This window comes from Heterodontus francisci, chromosome 31 (assembly GCF_036365525.1).
Source record: "Heterodontus francisci isolate sHetFra1 chromosome 31, sHetFra1.hap1, whole genome shotgun sequence".
NCBI classification, from domain to species: Eukaryota; Metazoa; Chordata; class Chondrichthyes; order Heterodontiformes; family Heterodontidae; genus Heterodontus; species Heterodontus francisci.
Genome location: NC_090401.1, coordinates 61,671,214 through 61,693,172, shown reverse-complemented (window position 1 = coordinate 61,693,172; position 21,959 = coordinate 61,671,214). Strand labels below are relative to the sequence as shown.

The 21,959-nt window shown below is 43.5% G+C and overlaps 1 long non-coding RNA gene across 2 annotated transcripts; it reads right to left on the bottom strand.

The window, feature by feature from the left end:
* Positions 1–293: 293 nt before the first annotated feature.
* On the bottom strand, positions 294–21,123 carry LOC137347019 (uncharacterized). Of its 2 annotated transcripts, none has more exons than XR_010968849.1 (3): positions 21,034–21,123; positions 20,595–20,754; positions 294–783 (listed from the first exon to the last, which is right to left on the bottom strand). It is a non-coding gene; the product is annotated as an uncharacterized lncRNA (long non-coding RNA). The 2 variants fall into 2 exon arrangements; XR_010968850.1 differs by lacking the exon at positions 294–783 and adding an exon at positions 7,338–7,416.
* Positions 21,124–21,959: the final 836 nt, after the last annotated feature.

Below are 21,959 nucleotides of genomic sequence, written 5' to 3'. Positions count from 1 at the left end.
TTGAATGGGTCGCTATGAATTGAAACAATATAAATTATTTTGCTAGGAAACAAAAAGAATATATAATGTAGGACAGGAAGTTCTTCAAATGTGGCCTTTTTAAATCTTCAATTTTCTGAAATAAATGTGTGTGGTTTGTTTATAAGATGGCTAATTGAGTAATAACAGGAAATCTACACTGATAAAGCTTACAGGTTTTGCATGCACGAAATTATTCCTATTCTGTTAGGTCTATTGATAAATGACAACTCTTGGAAATGCAATTCAAAACAATTTTTTAAAAAATTCTTTATGTACTAATTCAGTCTGCACCATAGTCACAGCAGATCAAAGTTACACCTTATCTTAACAAAAAGACAATCAGATTCTAAAATATTCTATCAATAAACCATATCGTGAAAAAATGAACTTTTTGCAATACAAAAAAAATTAAGCTCTTATCTTTGCCTCCAAAGCAGAATTGAAACATGTTTAGGGAACAATTTTGAAGGCTGCTGTGTATTCTCTTGACAAAATAATTGCTGAATGACTTTGGTAATCGAAGGGCACTCCTTTCTATTCCTCTTTATTATTATATTGTGATTTTTCCGTGTTTGCCCAATCCTTGCATTAAGATCAACTACAATTCCAGGGAAGTGTAGAGAGAACGAATGGATGCATTTGTGACATTCCTGAAATATCAGTTCTCTCCATTTCTATCTCCAGTCATCTGCTGTTTTATTCTTCTCGGCCTTGTTGGCAATCTGTATTATGGACTATAATCCTTTACCATCTTTTCTCATTCTAAAAAAACAAAAGGATGATTTTGAATTATTACTTAAAAAAGATATATAAACGTTCTTTCTCAACTCCCTTCAATATTTCCCCTTACTCTTCTAAAGGTACCGTCTCAAACTGCATTATAATTTTCTTTTTATGCTTTCATGGGATGTGGGCGTAGCTGGCTAGCCCAGCATTTATTGCCCATCCCTAAATGCCCTTGAGAAGATGGTGGTGAGCTGCCTTCCTGAACCGCTGCAGTCCATGTGGGGTAGGTAATTCCATAGGAACCTCACCCAAGTGGCTGTTATTTATGTCTGAGCCCAAATAGTGAGCATTGGTAAGTTATATGTTGCCGTTGGGAGGGGCGGGGGTAAGGGGGTTGGTGGTACATTGCAGATTCACCAGAATGGTACGGGGGCTTAGAGTGTTAAATTCTAAGGAGAGGTTGCTAAACTTGTATATAGCAGATCAAGGGGGTGATCTGACTGAGGTGATTAAAATGTTGAAAGGATTTCGTAGGATGGAAACTATTTCCTCTGATGGGGACATCATTTTAAAATTAAAACAAAGCCATTCAAAAACAAAATCAAATAGAAATGTCTGATCAGGAAATCTCACCACAAAAGGCTGTGGATGCTAGGAAAATTGGAGTTTTCACAATGGAGAGAGATAGATTTATGTTCAGTAACGGTTCCAAGGGATACAGAGGAAACAAAGGGAAAATAAAGGTGAGGTGCAGATCAGCAATAGTCTAATTGACTAGCTTCCTCCTGTTCCGAATGTTACTATTCTGTCAATGGGAGGAGAGGGGATTCAGAGCCCATTCTGGTCCTGTCCTTATTCAATGTCCACACAGTTTCCAGTAAGGATAGCAGTAAGGATAGCAAGCAGGTCCAGGGACATTTGCTGAATTTTCCTATCCTGAGGCTAACTGAAGCACTGTTAAGTGCAATGCCAGCTGCGAGTCGCTAACTCGTGGTCTCTACTGTTCATTTACCAATTGAGTTACCAGGGAAGCCACGAAAAAGGTACATTAAAGTCAGTCACTCAATGTTATAAGTAAACCACTAGATTCCTCAGAACAGCAGGATAACTGTAAAATGAGTGAAAAGCAGCTGCTTACAGCCTGTATTTCTTGACTGTTTTCTTGAACAATAATGCTGTCCACCCACAGGTGCAGAGATGCCCTGGGAAGACTAAGTCACAAAAAGCAGCATTTTGAGAGTCACTATAGCATTGCATCAATTCATATCTTGTCCCTCGCTCCCAAGCATAAATATATGACTTTCCAAAATGATTGTTACATCATTGAGCCTCTTACAAGTATCAACCAGTTACTTCTTAATAATAAAACAATAGACCCAGTAAAGTGTTGAGATAGCTGAATTTATGCTTTTTCTTAAAGGTTGATTTTTTTTCAATGTTTGCCCCGTTTTATCACAATTTGGGTTCCCAACAGATTCAGCCTTTAAAATGCTATGATAACACTTTTAATAATTGATCTGCATTGGTTCTATAAGCATTACATGTACTTCAAATTTAAATAAACTATTCAGTTGTAAATTACTTTTATAAATCATAGTTAGGTGTTTTGCCACATTCAGGAGTCAAAATAGTTTTGTGTTTGACTGCGACTTTCATAATACTCTCACACTGTTAACGTGAGTACTGTTAGGTAGACTACTTGATTAATAAAACCAAATCTGTTTTCAATTAATTATATCAGATCTGCTGCACCACTCAGCAGAGTATTTTTTTTAATGATTATGGACAATAGATGCAAAGCAAACAAGGGGACCTTTAAAAACATGAAGAAATCCTAAAAGCTCTTCAACAGAACAAATTTTATGGTCCATTAATTTAGCAGTGTCCAAGCTTTTTTGACTTCTTTGGCCACTTATGTGCAGAACAAGGAGTCTCGTGGGACACATTTATAAAATCGAAATCAATGTTGCGATTAATTTGCATACATCTTGAGCTGCTGCAACTAACAGAGCTTCCGGTTCTGACTTTGGACCAATGAGGACTTATCCTACCATCCTTCCTAACATTTCAGGCTCATGAAAATCAAACAGGAAACACCAGCAAATAAGAAATATGCACACAAATGAAGGGGAGTTACTTGGGCTTTCTGAACCAAATTAGTATTAATCCAATATAAAAGCAAAATACTGCGGATGCTGGAAATCTGAAATAAAAACAAGAAATGCTGGAATCACTCAGCAGGTCTGGCAGCATCTGTGGAAAGAGAAGCAGAGTTAACGTTTCGGGTCAGTGACCCTTCTTCGGAACTGACAAATATTAGAAAAGTCACAGATTATAAGCAAGTGAGGTGGGGGTGGGGCAAGAGATAACAAAGGAGAAGACTGTCCTGGCAGACCCATTGTGTCAGCCTGCTCCTGCCCCACTGAACTTATTTCTTCCTATCTAGACTCTATCTTTTCTCCGCTGGTCCAGTCTCTTCCCACCTACATCCGTGACTCTTCTGACGCCCTACGTCATTTTGACAATTTCCAGTTTCCTGGTCCCAACCGCCTCCTCTTCACTATGGACGTCCAATCGCTCTACACCTCCATCCCCCACCAGGATGGTTTGAGGGCTCTCCGCTTCTTCCTGGAACAGAGGCCCAACCAGTCCCCATCCACCACCACCCTCCTCCGCCTGGCTGAACTTGTTCTCACATTGAACAACTTCTCCTTCAACTCCACGCACTTCCTTCAAGTAAAAGGTGTCGCTATGGATACCCGCATGGGTCCTAGTTATGCCTGTCTTTTTGTGGGATATGTCGAGCATTCTTTGTTCCAGTCCTACTCAGGCCCCCTCCCCCAACTCTTTTTCCGGTACATTGATGACTGTATCGGTGCCGTTTCCTGCTCCCGCCCCGAACTAGAAAACTTTATCAACTTTGCTTCCAATTTCCACCCTTCTCTCACCTTTACATGGTCTATCTCTGACACTTCCCTTCCCTTCCTCGACTTCTCTGTCTCCATCTCTGGGGATAGGTTGTCTACCAACATCCATTATAAGCCCACCGACTCCCACAGCTACCTCGACTACACTTCTTCACACCCTACCTCCTGTAAGGACTCCATTCCATTCTCCCAGTTTCTTCATCTCCGACGCATCTGCTCTGATGATGCTACCTTCCATGACGGTGCTTCTGATATGACCTCCTTTTTCCTCAACCGAGGATTTCCCCCCACTGTGGTTGACAGGGCCCTCAACCGTGTCCGACCCATTCCCCGCACCTCTACCCTCACCCCTTCCCCTCCCTCCCAGAACCGTGACAGGGTTCCCCTTGTCCTCACTTTTCATCCCACCAGCCTCCATATCCAAAGGATCATCCTCTGCCATTTTCGCCACCTCCAGCGTGATGCCACTACCAGTCGAATCTTCCCCTCCCTTCCCGTCAGCATTCCGAAGGGATCGTTCCCTCCGTGACACCCTGGTCCACTCCTCCATTACCCCTACCACCTCGTCCCTGTCCCAGGGCACCTTCCCCTGCAATCGCAGGAAGTGTAATACCTGCCCATTTACCTCCTCTCTCCTCACTATCCCAGGCCCCAAACACTCCTTTCAGGTGAAGCAGCGATTTACTTGTACTTCTTTCAATGTAGTATACTGTACTCGCTGCTCACAGTGTGGTCTCCTCTACATTGGGGAGACCAAGCGCAGACTGGGTGACCGCTTTGCGGAACATCTCCGCTCAGTCCGCAAGCAGGACCCTGAGCTTCCGGTTGCTTGCCATTTCAACACTCCCCCCTGCTCACATCTCTGTCCTGGGATTGCTGCAGTGTTCCAGTGAACATCAACGCAAGCTCGAGGAACAGCATCTCATCTACCGATTAGGCACACTACAGCCTGCCGGACTGAACATTGAGTTCAATAATTTCAGAGCATGACAGCCCCCCATTTTACTTTCATTTTTAGTTATTTTTTCTTCCTTGTTTTTATATACTTTTTTACATTTTTTACAATCTTTTTTTTGCATTTATTTCATTTCATCTTAGTTTGTTCAGTTTGCTTATCCACTGTTTTTCTTCAGGTTTGCACTTGCTGCTGTTCAATATTCAGTGTATTCACACCTAATCTGTACTAATGCTTTGGCTTTCAACACACCATTAACATATTGTTTGCCTTTGCTCCGTGACCTTTTGGTCAGCTATGTGGCCTGGTCCAATCTGCACCTTCTCCTTTGTTATCTCTTGCCCCACCCCTACCTCACTTGCTTATAATCTGTGACTTTTCTAATATTTGTCAGTTCTGAAGAAGGGTCACTGACCCGAAACGTTAACTCTGCTTCTCTTTCCACAGATGCTGCCAGACCTGCTGAGTGATTCCAGCATTTCTTGTTTTTATTATAGTATTAATCCAAATTGGTGAACAACAATCAGTTATTTTCAACTGGTTATTAAAGAGAGTTTTAAAATGATGTGATATACTGCATGTGATGCAACACAGATTCCAAGCTTTATTTCACAAATCTTGGCTGCGACGAGAACTGAACATCAGATGCCTCTTCAAAGGAAAGAGAAACAGAGAGCGAGAGCGAGAGAGAGAAAAAAGAGAAAGAGAGAAAAAAGAGAAAGAGAGAACACATGCCACAAGACAGAGAGACACACCTCGGTTAGATTTTTTTTTACTCCTGCGAATATCTGACTCAGACTGCCAATGGCCGAGACCAAGAAGCAATCTGCTGACCAACCCTTCCACTGCAATTGATGTGTGACTGATGGAGGAGAGCTGGAGAATGTTTATGGGGGATAACACAGGAGGAATCTTGGGATGAGAGGATTGTCCCATGAGCAGAGATTGAGTAGAATGGGCCTACATTCTCCAGAGTAACGAAAGATGAGAGGTGAGCTCATTGAAACATTAAATATTCCAGGGTTCACAGTCCCAGGAAAAGGGGTTGGCCATTTAGGACTGAGATGGAGAGAAATTTCTTCATTCAGAGGGTTAAGAACTTTTGGCATAATCTACCCCAGAGAGCTGTGGATGCTCAGTCGTTGAGTCTGTTCTAGTCTGGACAGACTAGATGCAGGAAGGATGTTCCCGATGGTGGGGGAGTCCAGGACCAGGGGTCACAGTCTAAGGATAAGGGGTAAGCCATTTAGGACTGAGATGAGGAGGGATTTCTTCACCCAGAGAGTGGTGAACCTGTGGAATTCTCTACCACGGAAAGCAGTTGAAGCCAAACATTAAATATATTCAAGAAAGAGTTAGATATAGTTCTTAGAGCTAAAGAGATCAAGGGATATGGGGAGAAAGCGGGAACAGGTTACTGAGTTTGGATGATCAGCCATGATTGTATTGAATGGCAGAACAGGCTCAAAAGGCCGAATGGCCTACTCCTGCTCCTATTTTTCTATATTTCTATATTCAATGCAGGGATAAAACTTAAAGAAAAGCATGTAATTGCACAAAAATGAGTGGCAGGTCAGAAGATTGGACAGAATATAAAAAGCAGCAAAGAACGACTAAAAATAAGGGGTCACCCATTTAAGACAGATGAGGAGACATTTCTTCTTTGAGGATTGAGAGTTTTTGGAATTCTCTTCCTCAAACGGCGGTGGAAGCAGAGTCTTTAAATATTTTTAAGGCAGAGGTAGAAAGATTCTTGATAAGCCGGGGGGCGGTGAAAGGTTATTGGGGTAGGCGGGAATGTGGAGTTGAGGTTACAATGAGATCAGCCATGAGCTTGTTGAATGGCGGAGCAGGCTCGAGGGGCCGAGTGGTCTACTCCTGCTCCTAATTTGTATGTTCGTAATAGATTTTTGGACTCTAAGGGAATCAAGCGATTTGGGGATAGGGAGAGAAAATGGAGTTGAGGTAGATCAGCCATGATCTTACTGAATGGTGGAGCAGGCTGGAGGCGGAATGGGTAAGGCCTACTCCTGCTGCTAGTTATGAATCCATTTTTATTCCCCTTCAAAGTGGCAATATTACCTTTATGACTAACCAGATTTTCCCTCCCCCGCAAAAATTAAGAGATACCACTCCTAACCCAGATAACAGTCTGATTATACTTACATAGGCAGTGGCCTCTGCTATCCTTCCCAAGTGATCCTTCTTTATTTATGAGTCTACCATTTAACCATGGTAGAATCACAGCAAAGCCTAATCAGATATACAGATACTAACACTATCCTGCACCGGTCACTAGGTATTAATCAGAAGGAGGAGCACAGTTGGGAATTCCTTTCCCCTATCCCAGGAAATTGAGGCCGTTTGCAGCTGTCTCACTTCAGCTCCTGCGGAGTTCAGCTAACAAAGCACAGATCGGGAATGTACCCCGGGACCTCCGATTTGTTGCTTGCTGGCCTTACAACTAAGCCAATGGAGGAGCATGTGTTTGCATATTCAAAGTGTATTGTACAAGTGAGAATCACATCTAGACTCTTATTGGTAAGTTGAGGTGTAGCTTTTCCTTTTGAAAAATGAAAGAGGATGAGGTAATCAGAAAGCAGCTATCAGGTCAGCCTGAACATGAATATGACAAACCTGATGATTATAGGAAGAGACGAGGACAGAGATATAGAATTCCATAGGTATGAGGTATTGGAATTGAGTAGCGCACTGTACAATGATTTTCGATTTCAATTCTGTGAGAATCCAGGGAGAACGATGATCGGGGAAATAGCATATTTGCAGCTGAAAAGAATCAGAGAGGAAAGTTCAGAGGTGTACGGTTTATAGCAAAAAGACAGACTATAAGAGCCGTAGAGTCATTGAGGCTCAGAAGGAGACCATTCAGCCCATCGAGTCCATGCCAACTCTCTGCAAAGCATTCCAAACAGTCCCATTCCCCTGCTCTTTCCCCATAACCCTGCAAGTTTATTTCTAAGCACCCATCCCATTTCCTTTTGAAATCATTCATCGTCTCCACTTCCACCACCCTCGTAGGCAGAGAGTTCCAGCTTATTACCACTCGCTGCGTAAACAAGTTCTTCCTCACATTCCTCCTGCATCTCTTGCCCAAAACCTCAAATCTGTGTCCCCTAGTCCTTGTACCATCAACTAATGGGAACAGCTTTTCTTTGTCAGTAGCAGTAGTAAAGTTCAGACAATACACTTTTCCCCCCCATCTGTTAGCCAGGAGTTGGAGACAGTTGTTGGAAACGAAGCATGTTTGTAGTCAATGTTTAATACAGCTCTTGTTCCCATGAAGATACATTCTCAAAGTATAGAAATTTAAATTGGAAACATGCTCATATAACAAACATTAAGTATTTAATTGTACTGTCCTACTGCTTAAGTAAGCATTGGGACATTTTATTAATGTTAGGTTCTACAGACATTTATTTGACAAGATCATCTGTTGACTCACATTGGTCCCTGAGGTCATGTCAGTTTTCTAGTGCTTACAGCAGTAACACTCTGTACTAAATACAGATGTTTTACTTGTTTAGACTCAGATCCATCAGTGATGACAAGTAAACCTGTCACTACAGTGCCGTTTGATCTGATGGAACAACTTACATTTCATCCGCTCAGAATCGGTTAGTCAAACAAAGAAGCCTTTAGAGTCCCTGGGACCATCTGTATTGTTATAGAAGGTAGCCTGATTTTTGCCAGATCATTCATCATATTAACTTAATGGGTTTATATATTTTTTAAATCAATATTTATTACCATTCTTTAAGAGAAAAAATTTGTAACACTTTTATTGAACCAGCTGTAGCTCAGTGTGTAGCACTCTCACCTGAGTCAGCAGATTGTGGACTCACATCCCATTCCAGAGATTTAAACCCAAAAATCTATACTGATAGTGTAGCACTCCTTCTGTACTGTACTGTTAGAGGTGCTGTCTTTCAGATGAACCTCTACGGTCACCTGCAAGGGCAGACAAAGAGAAAACAAAAAATCCCATGACACTATTTTGAAGAGCAGGGGAGTTAGCCCTGGTGTCCTGACCAATTAACAAAGGAACAGATTATCTGGTCATTATTACATTGCTGTTTGTGGGAGCTTGCTGTGCACAAATTAGCTGCCACATTTCCTACATTATAACAGTGACTACACTTCCAAAGCACTTCATTGGCTGTAAAGCACTTTGGGATGGCCAGAGATTCTGAAAGGTGCTATTGAAATGCAAGTGTTTCTTTTTCTTTACGGTTTCTCTAAAAATCTTGACATAGTAAAATACTTTTGCAATTATATCAAACAGGAAACAAACTCCAGCATTAGAAAAGTCCTTGTATGACCTAATATTGATATCAAGGTTTTAAACCCAACTTCAAATAAACCTCAATCCTTCCCATTCTATCTTCACTGCCAACGTTAGTATCCTCCCCAACTCTCCTGTCGGCACCAGCTTTAGTTAGGATTGGATTCCAGAGGCACTAGTAGTTCTCTGCTACCTCACTGAAGTAGCTATTCTTTACTTATGAACCTAAACAATGACTATTAGCAGCCACCTATTCAGCTTAGATGGCATCACAGGTAAATCTGATCCTATCCTCACTTGATATTTACTCAAGATTACTTTCCAGCAGAAATCACTACATAACAATCAAAGGCAGGAACCTTGGCTGAATCTTCAACCTCCAGCTACCTTCCTCACTAAACTCACCTAACACAAAGCAGAAAAGAAATCAAATAAGAAACATTTTCCTCTAGATTGCTTAATACTATACCAGGTAGTACCCTGCATAACCAGCCAATGGACAGCTAAATAAACATTTTCACAGCTGTCCTGTCTAATTGGTTCAGAAGTGCTTGGACAGCAATTATTAACACCTGACATCAAGCAATTAAAACCCTGGCTATTTATTTTAAATTGACCAATCAGCACAACACAGGGCTGTTCTAGTGTCATCAAACAAAAGTGCCATAAAGAACAAACCCCCAAATTATAAAAAAGGAAACTTATCAAATGAAAGAATGTTATTCCCTGTATCAACAATACACTCTAGTCTCTGCATTACCAATAAAAACCCTGTCTGAAATTAGTTCAGCATCCAAAACCCCATCTTACTAGGAGTGGTAAATTTCCCTAAATGCTTCTGTGCGATGTAAAATCTAAGTTGATTTTTTTTTTCCATTCCCAAGATTTGGGCATTGTTGGAAAAGCCAGCATTTATTGGTCATCCCTAGTTGCTCAGTATTTGCTAGGCCATGGCAAAGGACAGTTAAGGGTCAATCATGTTGAATCAGACAGAGTACAAGCCAGAGCTTTCTTCAAAAACGCGAGATTAAACTATTTTGGATTTATTTCAGTAATCTAAATTTGACCTGATCAGCTGATATTAGCTTGGATGCACCTATCTGTGATATATCAGCGATCTGGCTTGTCCTTGATCAACAGACTCTGGGGCCAATGTTCCTGTACTAATATAAACCAGTTCAAAATGGTTATGAACTGGTGTAAATCTAATAGTACTCAATTTTCTGGGTCAGCTACAGCTGCACATTTGAATGGACACAGCAAACATATTATTATACGAAGTGAAAATTACACTTGGCTACTTTAAAGACCTGCATACAATTAAAGGAAAGTGACTGAATAATGTGGCATAAAATCTTATATTATTTGGAGAGCTCAAAAAATCTTTATCAAGACTGAAAGGGGAGGGCTGAAAAACAAAAAGAAAAAGAAAATAAACTAAATGTGCAGACATGAGATTGCAGGCAAGTGACAGAGCAGCCCAGCACCGGGTCCTCTGCAATCGTTAACTGAGAATGAGGCTGTCATTTAATTTTACTTTTTGAGTCTTTCAGTTTAATTGTAGAATTTGCAACTGTTTATTAGTGTGCCCTCAGCAGGGCTGGTTTCTGTCCCAGTGACACTGGATTACCCAGTGCCACCCTTTTTGGTCTCATTAAAATAACCTCACCTCCTGAGCCCCTGGTTAATGGCTGCTGAAGGTGGCCTTGTTTGTCAAGCAACTATACCACTCCCATTGGCAAGCATTGTAGCATATCTGGAAGGAGGTGGAGCCAGCCTGCAGCTGACTGTGATGGTCGATTGTGGTGCATGTTAGCAGCAGGTGTCCTTGGAGCAGATGGCATAGCTCTGAATTTGACTATCTGCTGATCCAAACACTTAACCACGGTCATTGTCAGTTGTTGTGAAGTCATAGAAATTCCAACGGAGGAGGAGGATAATCACACCATCATGTCTGTTTCAGTAAATTTTAAACAGAGACCCAGCAAGGTGTAGCAAAGGCTGCACATGTAGTTGGTGACATTTTAATAAGTACAGCCACTCATGGCTACAATGTTGATCGCCCTGGCATGCCTTCCTTCAGGCAGTACCACCTAATGCAAAACATGCTGTGATTGGGATGTTAACAGTTAGTCAAACTGTTATATATATTGCACTTGTGTCATTGAACTTGCTATACTAACTACATTGTGCTTCTTCCCAGTGCCACCCATGTGGCTGGAGCCCATGAGGAAGCTGACAGTAGTGTGTCCATGAAAGGCTCCTGGGATTGAGATGATCCTGTTGCAGGCTGCAGTATTTCCAATGTCTATCTATTTTCGGCTATATGTGATGTCATCAAAGGGCAGGTGGTGTAATGACGCTGCTGTGTTGTTATTGGGTGAAACAGCAACATCATGCACTACCATTCATTCCTCCCTCTGCCCCTGGCTCTATGCCACTCTACCCATAATCTGTAGGGAAATATGCCCCATGGCACCACTGACATTACTTTCGGTAACCCTCTCTATTTGACCAGCAAAATATTCCAAGAAGGTGCTGACAGAGGAGCAGCCTGAGCAGTCACAAGACATGCAAAGCCTGGGATTTGGGTCTCTGCTGGGAGGTGGTGGGTGGTCAGTTATACATGAACTCGAGATGCCACACATTCCAAGATGGCCTCCTTCTGTCACAGTTACTCACATGCATTTTCCTGTATAACTGGAAGGATAGAGTCATAGACTCATTTATGGCACAGAAGGAGGCCATTTGACCCTCAGTCCCACTCCCCTGCTCGATCCCTGTAGCCCTGCAAGTCTGTTTCCTTCAAGTGGCCATCCCATTTCCTCTTGAAGTCATTCATCGTCTCTGCTTCCACCACCCTCATGGGCAGTGAGTTCCAGGTCATTACCACCCGCTGCGTAAAAAAGTTCTTCCTCACATCCCCACTGCATCTCTTGCCCTAAACCTTCAATCTATGTCCCCTAGTCCTTGTACCATCAGTTAATGGCAACAGTTTTTCCTTGTTTAACTTATCTAAGCCTGTCATAATTTTGTATGCTTCTATTAAATATCACCTCAATCTCCTTTGTTCCAAGTAGAACACCACCAGTTTTTCCAACCTAACCTTGTAACTAAACTCCCCCATCTCTGGAACCATTCTGGTGAATCTCCTCTGCAGCCTCTCAAGGACCCTCACATCCTTCCTAAAGTGCGGTGACCAGAACTGGATGCAATACTCCAGTTGGGGCCTAACCAGAGCTTTATAAAGGTTCAACATAACACCCCTGCTTTTGTACTCAATGTCTCTGTTTATAAAGTCCAATATCCCATATGATTTAATAATCGCTCTCTCAATATGTCCTGCACCTTCAAAGATCGATGCACATGCACCCCCAGGTCCCTCTGTTCCCGCATACTCTTTAGAACTGTACCATTAAGTATATATTGCCTCTCCCTGTCCCTTCTGCCAAAATGCATCACTTCACACTTGTCAGTATGAAATTCCTTCTGCCACCTCTCTGCCCATTCTGCTAATCTATCTATGTCCTGTTGCAGGCAGTTCATATCATCCACACTGTTTGCCACACCTCCAAGTTTAGTGTCATTAGCAAATTTTGAGTTTCTACTCTGTATTCCAAGATCCAAGTCATTTATATATAACAAAAAAAAGCAGTGGTCCCAGCACTGACCCTTGGGGAACACCACTGTCTACCATCCTCCAGTCTGAAAAGCAACTATTTACTATGACTGTTTTCTGTCCTTAAGCCAACCTTTTATCCAATTGGACACTGACCCTCCTACTCCATGAGCCTCAATTTTGTTAACCAGCCTTTTATGTGGTACCTTATCAAATCTTATAGCAGCCAAATTCCCTAAAGTTCATTACCCCTTTGAAGTTGCTGCAAGCCTTTAAGGTCTGAAGCAGCACACAAATGCCTTGTTGCAAATGGGTGAATGCCAGCGAGGAACTTGTCCACAGCAAGGCAAATTAGCTGAAGCTATAATACAGCCATGTTGAGCAACAAACAGGTCGGGCACATGTAAACTACATGCATCATGACTTACCCTGGGTTGCTGAACTGAGATGCAAATTGGGCCAATTGAACCTAATCCATTCTTGCCTAGTGCTGGTACACACGGTGGTTGAGTTAAAGTATGATCTCCAATTAAAATGTACAAAGATATAAATTTTGGGCCTTCGGAAACCCATGCTGTAGTAGCCTAAAAGCTCATATCTGGGTGCAATTTTATGAGACGCTGCTTTCAGCCTGATGCTTTGCTAGGTGGGAGAATAGACCATAGAACCAACCTCATAGTGTCATGTCATAACGAAAGAAAAGAGTGCCTTGCATTTATATAGCACCTTTCATGGCCTCAGGACACTTTTAAGTGTTTTATAGCTACATTTTTGAACTGTAATCACTGTTGTAGGAAATGTAGCAACCAATTCACACACAGCAAGCTCCCACAGACAGCAGTGTGATTAAAGGCAAGATAATCTGCTTATTGTTGTTGGTTGAGGAATAAATACTGGTTAGAACACCAGACAGAACTTCCTTGCTCTTAGGAGGTAGAGATCTATTGCATTCACCTGAGAGAGCAGACAGGGCCTCGGTTCAAAGTCTCATCTATAACACAGCACCTCTGACAGCGCAGCACTCCCTCAGTACTGCCCCTCTGACAGCGCAGCACTCCCTCAGTACTGCCCCTCTGACAGCGCAACATTCCCTCAGTACTGCCCCTCTGACAGTGCAGCACTCCCTCAGTACTGTCCCTCTGCCGGTGCAGCACTCCCTCAATACTGCCCCTCTGACAGTGCAGCATTCCCTCAATACTGCCCCTCTGACAGTGCAGCATTCCCTCAATACTGCCCCTCTGACAGTGCAGCATTCCCTCAATACTGCCCTCTGAAAGTGCAGCGTTCCCTCAGTACTGACCCTTTGACAGTGCAGCATTCCCTCAATACTGCCCTCTGACAGTGCAGCACTCCCTCAGTACTGACCCTCTGACAGTGCAGCGCTCCCTCAGTACTGACCCTCTGACAGTGCAGCACTCCCTTAGTACTGACCCTCTGACAGTGCAGCGCTCCCTCAGTACTGTCCCTCTGCCAGTGCAGCATTCCCTCAATACTATCCCTCTGCCGGTGCAGCACTCCCTCAATACTGCCCTCTGACAGTGCAGCACGCCCTCAGTACTGACCCTCTGACAGTGCAGCGCTCCCTCAGTACTGCCCCTCTGACAGTGCAGTACTCCCTCAGTACTGTCCCTCTGCCGGTGCAGCATTCCCTCAATACTATCCATCTGCTGGTGCAGCACTCCCTCAGTACTGCCCCTCTGACAGTGCAGCGCTCCCTCAGTACTGTCCCTCTGCCGGTGCTGCATTCTCTCAGTACTGCCCCTCTGACAGTGCAGCACTCCCTCAGTACTGTCCCTCTGCCGGTGCAGCATTCCCTTAATACTATCCCTCTGCCGGTGCAGCACTCCCTCAGTACTGCCCCTCTGACAGTGCAGCGCTCTCTCAGTACTGTCCCTCTGTCGGTGCAGCATTCTCTCAGTACTGCCCCTCTGACAGTGCAGTGCTCCCTCAGTACTGTCCCTCTGACAGTGCTGCATTCTCTCAGTACTGCCCTCTGACAGTGCAGCACTCCCTCAGTACTGTCCCTCTGCCGATGCTGCATTCTCTCAGTACTGCCCCTCTGACAGTGCAGCACTCCCTCAGTACTGTCCCTCTGCCGATGCTGCATTCTCTCAGTACTGCCCTCTGACAGTGCAGCACTCCCTCAGTACTGTCCCTCTGCCGATGCTGCATTCTCTCAGTACTGCCCCTCTGACAGTGCAGCGCTCCCTCGGTCCTGCACTAGAGTGTCAGCGTAGATTCTATGCTCAAGTCCCTGGAGTGGGACCTGAACCTACAACATTCTGACTTACAGGTTTCTACCAAGAGACCTTTTTTTGTTTAAGCTGTGTATTCGTCCACACGTTTTATCTTTGAATATATATACCTAGAAATTGAACTCTGACTATTAGTGAACAAAAGTTTAACACATTGCATGAAATTTCTTTGTTTTAATGGAGCAATAACCCATTTAAAACAGTATTGAGATTTCAGTATTTATTTATTAGTTAGATAGTACTAAGAACTGCAACATGTTTAATACTGGAGCCTCAGTCACTGCCCTTGGAGACCGAAGAACCTGATTCCTTTCAGCGTGCAACTGATTTAGGTTGGAATAGACCATTATAATTGAATGTGACATGACAGCAAAAGTCAGCTTTATGCTCAAAAGGAAAAAGCTCTTGGATTTGAAATCCAGTCGAGAGAAATTACAATGAAAGTTGTCTTTTGATGACAGTTTATGACACCATCTATGTCATTTTTTTGGCAGTCCATTGAAATGAAGTCCTAGCTTTATCAACGCACTGAGCTAGCATTATTTGCTACAAGGTTCAACTCTTGCTGCTTCAGTCAGTGCAGAATATCATGTTTCCTTATCAATTGTCTCCCTTTGTCTCTGCTGAAGGTGTCGACTCCTTCTTGCTGTTTGCTTGCTAAGGGCCCCTCTGCTACCTTGACCAATGTCTGAGGCTTAACTGTGATTGTCAGGAAGCGCTTTCATCTTGCCCAAGAACACAAACAAACCCAGTGCTCTCTTCATCTTACTTGCAGCAGGGGTTGCTATGGCAATCAGTCCAATTTTTCTCTTCCTAACCCAGAGGAACAGAGGCGAGTTTTAGTGCTTCTACCGATGCCCCAGATGAGATCAGTGAATTCAGCCCAGATCAACATTTAGCAGGAGACCTTTCTGCTCTGTATAGCTCTGCTATGCAATTGCTAAACACTGGGAGAGTCTTGAACATTATCTCAAGATTAATTGCATATTGAAGCTAACCTCAAATGGATTATTCTGGTGCCTCCTTAAAAAGTCCTATTGTCATTTCAAATGCATGTTAACTACAAGAATACATTATCACAAACAATCAGATTTGGATATTGTGTATTCTGATATTGACAGGTAAATGATTTATGGATTTGTATGACATTCCTTTAACCACTACTTTAGGAAAAGCATTAACCCATTCAAAATCTTCTTTTCTTCTTCTTTGGCCTCCTTGTCTCGAGAGACAATGGGTAAGCGCCTGGATGTGGTCAGTGGTGTGTGGAGCAGCGCCTGGAGTGGCTATAAACTATATATTCTATATTCATGTTTCCGGCAGTTCCTGCAGCCATACCGGTGCCAAACGTCGTGCTCTGCACTCCTTTGGACCCCACCAGAAAGGCCGAGAGGGGGGTTTTGACGCTTGGGCAACTCTCAACCTCCATACATTCGCCCAGGCATGCGCCATGGAGAGGTCACTCCATAGTTGCCTCACAGCGACTGACACCACTGACCACCTCTAGGCGCTTACCCATTGTCTCTCGAGACAAGGAGGCCAAAGAAGAGAAGAGATCGCAGACTGGTTTCAATCTCACTTTGAAGAGCTGGAATCTGTCATAGCTGCTAAGCGCACTGCACTGTCGAAATACAAGAAAGCCCTCAGTGAGTTAACATCCATAGCACTTAAAGTAGCCAGAAGCGCTGCAAAAAGAACAGCCAGGCGCTGTGCAAATGACTAGTGGCAACACCTATGCAGTCGTATTCAGATGGCCTCCGACACCGGAAACATCAGAGGAATGTATGATGGCATTAAGAGAGCTTTTGGGCCAACCATCAGGAAGATCGCCCCCCTCAAATCTAAATCAGGGGACACAATCACTGACCAACGCAAACAAATAGACCGCTGGGTGGAACACTACCTAGAACTGTACTCCAGGGAAAATGTTGTCACTGAGACCGCTCTCAATGCAGCCCAGTCTCTGCCAGTCATGGATGAGCTGGATGAACAGCCAACAAAATCAGAACTCAGTTATGCCATTGATTCTCTAGCCAATGGAAAAGCCCCTGGGAAGGACGGCATTACCCCTGAAATAATCAAGAGTGCCAAGCCTGCTATAGTCTCAGCACTCCATGAACTGCTTTGTCTGTGCTGGGATGAGGGAGCAGTACCACAGGACATGCGCGATGCCAATATCATCACCCTCTATAAGAACAAAGGTGACCGCGGTGACTGCAACAACTACTGTGGAATCTTCCTGCTCAGCATAGTGGGGAAAGTCTTCGCTCGAGTCGTTTTAAACAGGCTCCAGAAGCTGGCTGAGCGTGTCTACCCTGAGGCACAGTGTGGCTTTCGAGCAGAGAGATCCGCCATTGACATGCTGTTCTCCCTTCACCAGCTACAGGAGAAATGCCGCGAACAACAGATGCCCCTCCACATTGCTTTCATAGATCTCACCAAAGCCTTTGACCTCGTCAGCAGACATGGTCTCTTCAGACTACTAAAAAAGATCGGATGTCCACCAAAGCTACTTAGTAACATCACCTCATTCCATGACAATATGAAAGGCACAATTCAGCATAGCGGTGCCTCATCAGAACCCTTTCCTATCCTGAGTGGCGTGAAACAGGGCTGTGTTCTCACACCTACACTGTTTGGGATCTTCTTCTCACTGCTGCTTTCACATGCGTTCAAGTCTTCAGAAGAAGGAATTTTCCTCCACACAAGATCAGATGGCAGGTTGTTCAACCTTGCCTGTCTAAGAGCAAAGTACAAAGTACGGAAAGTCCTCATCAGGGAACTCCTCTTTGCTGACGATGCTGCATTAACATCTCACACTGAAGAGTGTCTGCAGAGACTCATCGACAGGCTTGCAGCTGCCTGCAATGAATTTGGCCTAACCATCAGCCTCAAGAAAATGAACATCATGGGACAGGATGTCAGAAATGCTCCATCCATCAATATCGGTGACCACGCTCTGGAAGTGGTTCAAGAGTTCACCTACCTAGGCTCAACTATCACCAGCAGCCTGTCCCTTGATGCAGAAATCAACAAGCGCATGGGAAAGGCGTCCGCTGCTATGTCCAGACTGGCCAAGACAGTGTGGGAAAATGGCGCACTGACACGGAACACAAAAGTCCGAGTGTTTCAAGCCTGCGTCCTCAGTACCTTGCTCTATGGCAGCGAGGCCTGGACAACGTATGTCAGCCAAGAGCGACGTTTCAACTCATTCCATCTTCGTTGCCTCTGGAGAATACCTGGCATCAGGTGGCAGGACCATATCTCCAACGCAGTAGTCCTCGAGGCAGCCAACATCCCCAGCATATACACCCTACTGAGCCAGAGGCGCTTGAGATGGCTTGGCCATGTGAGCCTCATGGAAGATGGCAGGATCCCCAAGGACGCATTGTACAGCGAGCTTGTCACTGGTATCAGACCCACCGGCCGTCCACGTCTCCGCTTTAAAGACGTCTGCAAACGCAACATGAAGTCCTGTGACACTGACCACAAGTCGTGGGAGTCAGTTGCCAGCGATCGCCAGAGCTGGCGGACAACCATAAAGGCGGGGCTAAAGAGTGGCGAGTCAAAGAGACTTAGTAGTTGGCAGGAAAAAAGACAGAGGCGCAAGGAGAGAGCCAACTGTGTAACAGCCCCAACAACCAATTTTATCTGCAGCACCTGTGGAAGAGTCTGTCACTCTAGAATTGGCCTTTATAGCCACTCCAGGCGCTGCTTCACAAACCACTGACCACCACCAGGCGCTTACCCATTGTCTCTCGAGACAAGGAGGCCAAGGAAGAAGAAGAAGAAGACTGTATATTCTACTATATATCTTGTAACCCTAATTATCTTTCACAGTGTATCCATATTTCAGGAATTGGTTCTACAGTTCTGCATCCTGGTCCCTTTTGAAAGACAACAACCAGTCAGGGTTCCTGCTCCTGACTGCAATCCAGTAAGTTCTGCTAGGACCTGTGTGTATGTGGATGTTGCATGAGGACAGGATCAGGATCAGCTGTGATGTCTTCCACAGTCTAATAGCCTACTTGCACTCACTGTTTAAATTCACACATAAAGACACCATCATCAAGGACAAAATTCATTCTCATTGGAGAAGCAGGGGTTAATAAGAACATAAGAACTAGGAGCAGGAGTAGGCAGTTCAGCCCCTCGAGCCTGCTCCGCCATTCAATATGATCATGGCTGATCTCATCTTGGCCTCAACTCCACTTTCCTGCCCATTCTCCATAACCCTTCAACCCATTACTAATAAATAATCTGTCTATCTCCTCCTTAAATTTACCCAATGTCCCGGCATGCACCGCACTCTGGGGTAGTGAATTCCACAGATTCTTGATCCTTTGAGAGAAGTAATTTCTCCTCATCTCTGTTTTAAATCTGATACCCCTTATCCTGAAACTATGACCTAGATTGCCCCACCAGAGGAAACATCCTCTCTATGTCTATTTTGTCAATTCCCTTAATCATCTTAGAGACCTCAATTAGATCTCCTTTCATTCTTCTAAACTCCAGAGAGTAAAGGCCTAAACTGCTCAATCTCTCTTCATAAGACAGGCCCCCCATCTCTGGAATCAATCTAGTGAACCTCCTCTGAACTGCCTTCAATGCAACTACATCCTTTCTCAAAACTGTACGCAATACTCCAGGTGCGGTCTCGCCAATGCCTTGTACAGTTGCAGCAACATTTCCCTACTTTTATACTCTATTCCTTTAGCAATAAATGCCAAAATTCCATTTGCCTTCCTTTTCACCTGCTGTACCTGCAAACTAGTTTCCTGCGATTCAAGCACGAGGACACCCAGATCCCTCTTCACTGCCACTTCCTTTAAGTCCCTAGGATGTAGGTCATCAGGCCCTGGGGACTTGTCTGCCTTCAACCCCAATAGTTTGCTCAGTACTTTTTCCCTAGTGATGACGATTGTTCTAAGTTCCTCCCTTTCTATAACCTCTGCATTACCTGGTACAACTGGAACAGTCAGTGTGGATTTGTTAATGGCTAATCATGAACTGACTCACTTTTTTGATAATGTAACAGAGGGTTAATGAAAGCATTGCAGTAGATGTTGTATATATGGACTTTAAAAAGGCATTTGATAAAGTACCACATATAAAATTTATTCAGAAAATAGAAGCACATGATATTAAAGGGACAGTGGTAACTTGGGTCGGTAATTAGCTAAGGACAGGAGGCAGAGAGTAGTGGTGAACAGATACGTTTCTGACTGCAGAGTAATATGCACTGGGCTCCTCCAGGGGTTGATGTCAGAGTTTTAACGACCTGGAAACCACTGACGAGGAGGGTGGAGGAAGCAGAGATTTCAAAAGGTAATTGGATGGGCACTTGAGGGAAATAAACACAGGGCTACGAGGATAGAGCTGGAGAATGGGACTGATTGGATTGTTCTGCAGAAGGCCAGCATGACCTCAATGGGCCAACTGGCCTCCTTTTGTGCCATTGAAACAAAGAGTTTAGGAGATTTTTTTATGCTAAGGGTTATTAGAATATAAAACATCCTAGCAGAAACAGTGGTGGAAACACTTCCCTGCATCAAAATTAAAAACAAAGTTGATCAATATTTGGAAAGAAAATTAAGACAGTCTGGGGAAAATACAAGAAAATGTGACTAAATGACAGTTCTTCCACAAAGCTGACAGTGGTGTGAAGGGCTGAATGGTCTCCCATGCTGAAAAATACTGTGATTCCATACACCAAATCCTGAGCAAGCAGTTTCACTCTATTGAACACAAACAGGAATTGAAACAGCTAGATAGTTTTTCACCTTACCCCTAAACTCTCAATGATCAAGCTGTGAAACAGCCAACAGAAAACTGCTAGGAAATGGACTTGCTTTAAAATGGAGTAAGCTGGATTTATTCTCTTTTTCCCTGTGTGATCCAGCACTTTTCTCCATGCTTTCTTTCATAGGATGCAATTTTGTGGGATCCTAGAGGTGCACGAAATATAACAAATAAAACATGAATCCACAGCAGAAATAATACCAAATATCTCATTGCACTTTCATTCTGCAAGGCATCAATCTACAATGCAGTGTTGGAAATTTCATCTACTTTAGTAACATACACTCACTGAGATTAAAGTGGAGGTCAATCTAAAACACACGTTACCTTTGTTACAAGATAGAAACCGTACCTCAGCTATGTCAACCATAAATAAATAAATAGCAACACATTTTAAAAAATCCTCAAGAATGAGTGATGTTTACCTCCTGTGTGCTCAGCACTGGAGGATATCTGGCCCCAGACAGCAGGAAGCAGGCCTACTCTGCGATATTCACGTACTCAATATATCAGCACAGAGACACAGCCAGCTGGGGAGAAGGAAGTGCAAGATTTCAAACACTTACATTTTGGTTGAAAAGTCTTACCGAGCACACTTCTATTCATTACTAAAAACTGCCTGTGGTAGATTTTGTCCTTGTGCGGTAGTGTAAAATGGTGACAGCAAGTCAACGACACATTTTATGTTTCTTCCGATTGAAATTAAAATCTACCCCATCCTGTTAGTATCTATTTGTCAACTCTGCCATTTTACCCAAGTATTCACTTGAAATGGAAATATATTTGTTAAACTTATTACAGCCTTCCAAACTTTCTAACAAATTGGATTTTGTTAGTAATTTGTCTCTCCCACCATGTCCAAAAAAATCAGTTCCTACTCAAAACTTTAGCAGTTCATTTTGAATGAGATCCAGAAAGAAGCTCATTCTATCAGAAAGAAATCCTAGTGGACTTACTTGCAACAGCTATCCAAATCAGCCACCACAACTTTCATTTATATAGCAGCTTTAATGTAGTATAATGTCCCAAGGCACTTCACAGGAGAGTTATCAAACAAAATTTAATACCAAGCCACATGAGGAGATATTAAGACAGGTGATCAAAAGCTTGGTCAAAGTGGTAGATTTAGAGGAATCTCTTAAAGAAGGTGAGAGAGATAGAGAGGCAGAGAAGTTTAGGTAGGGAGTTCCAAAGCTTAGGGCATTGGCAACTGCAACCAAGGCTGTCTATGGCAGAGCGATTAAAATCAGGAATGCACAAGAGGCCAGAACTGGCAAAACACAGAGATCCTTGAAGGTTTGCAGGACTGGAAAAGGTTATAAAGATAGGGAGGGGTGAAGCCAGGGAGGGA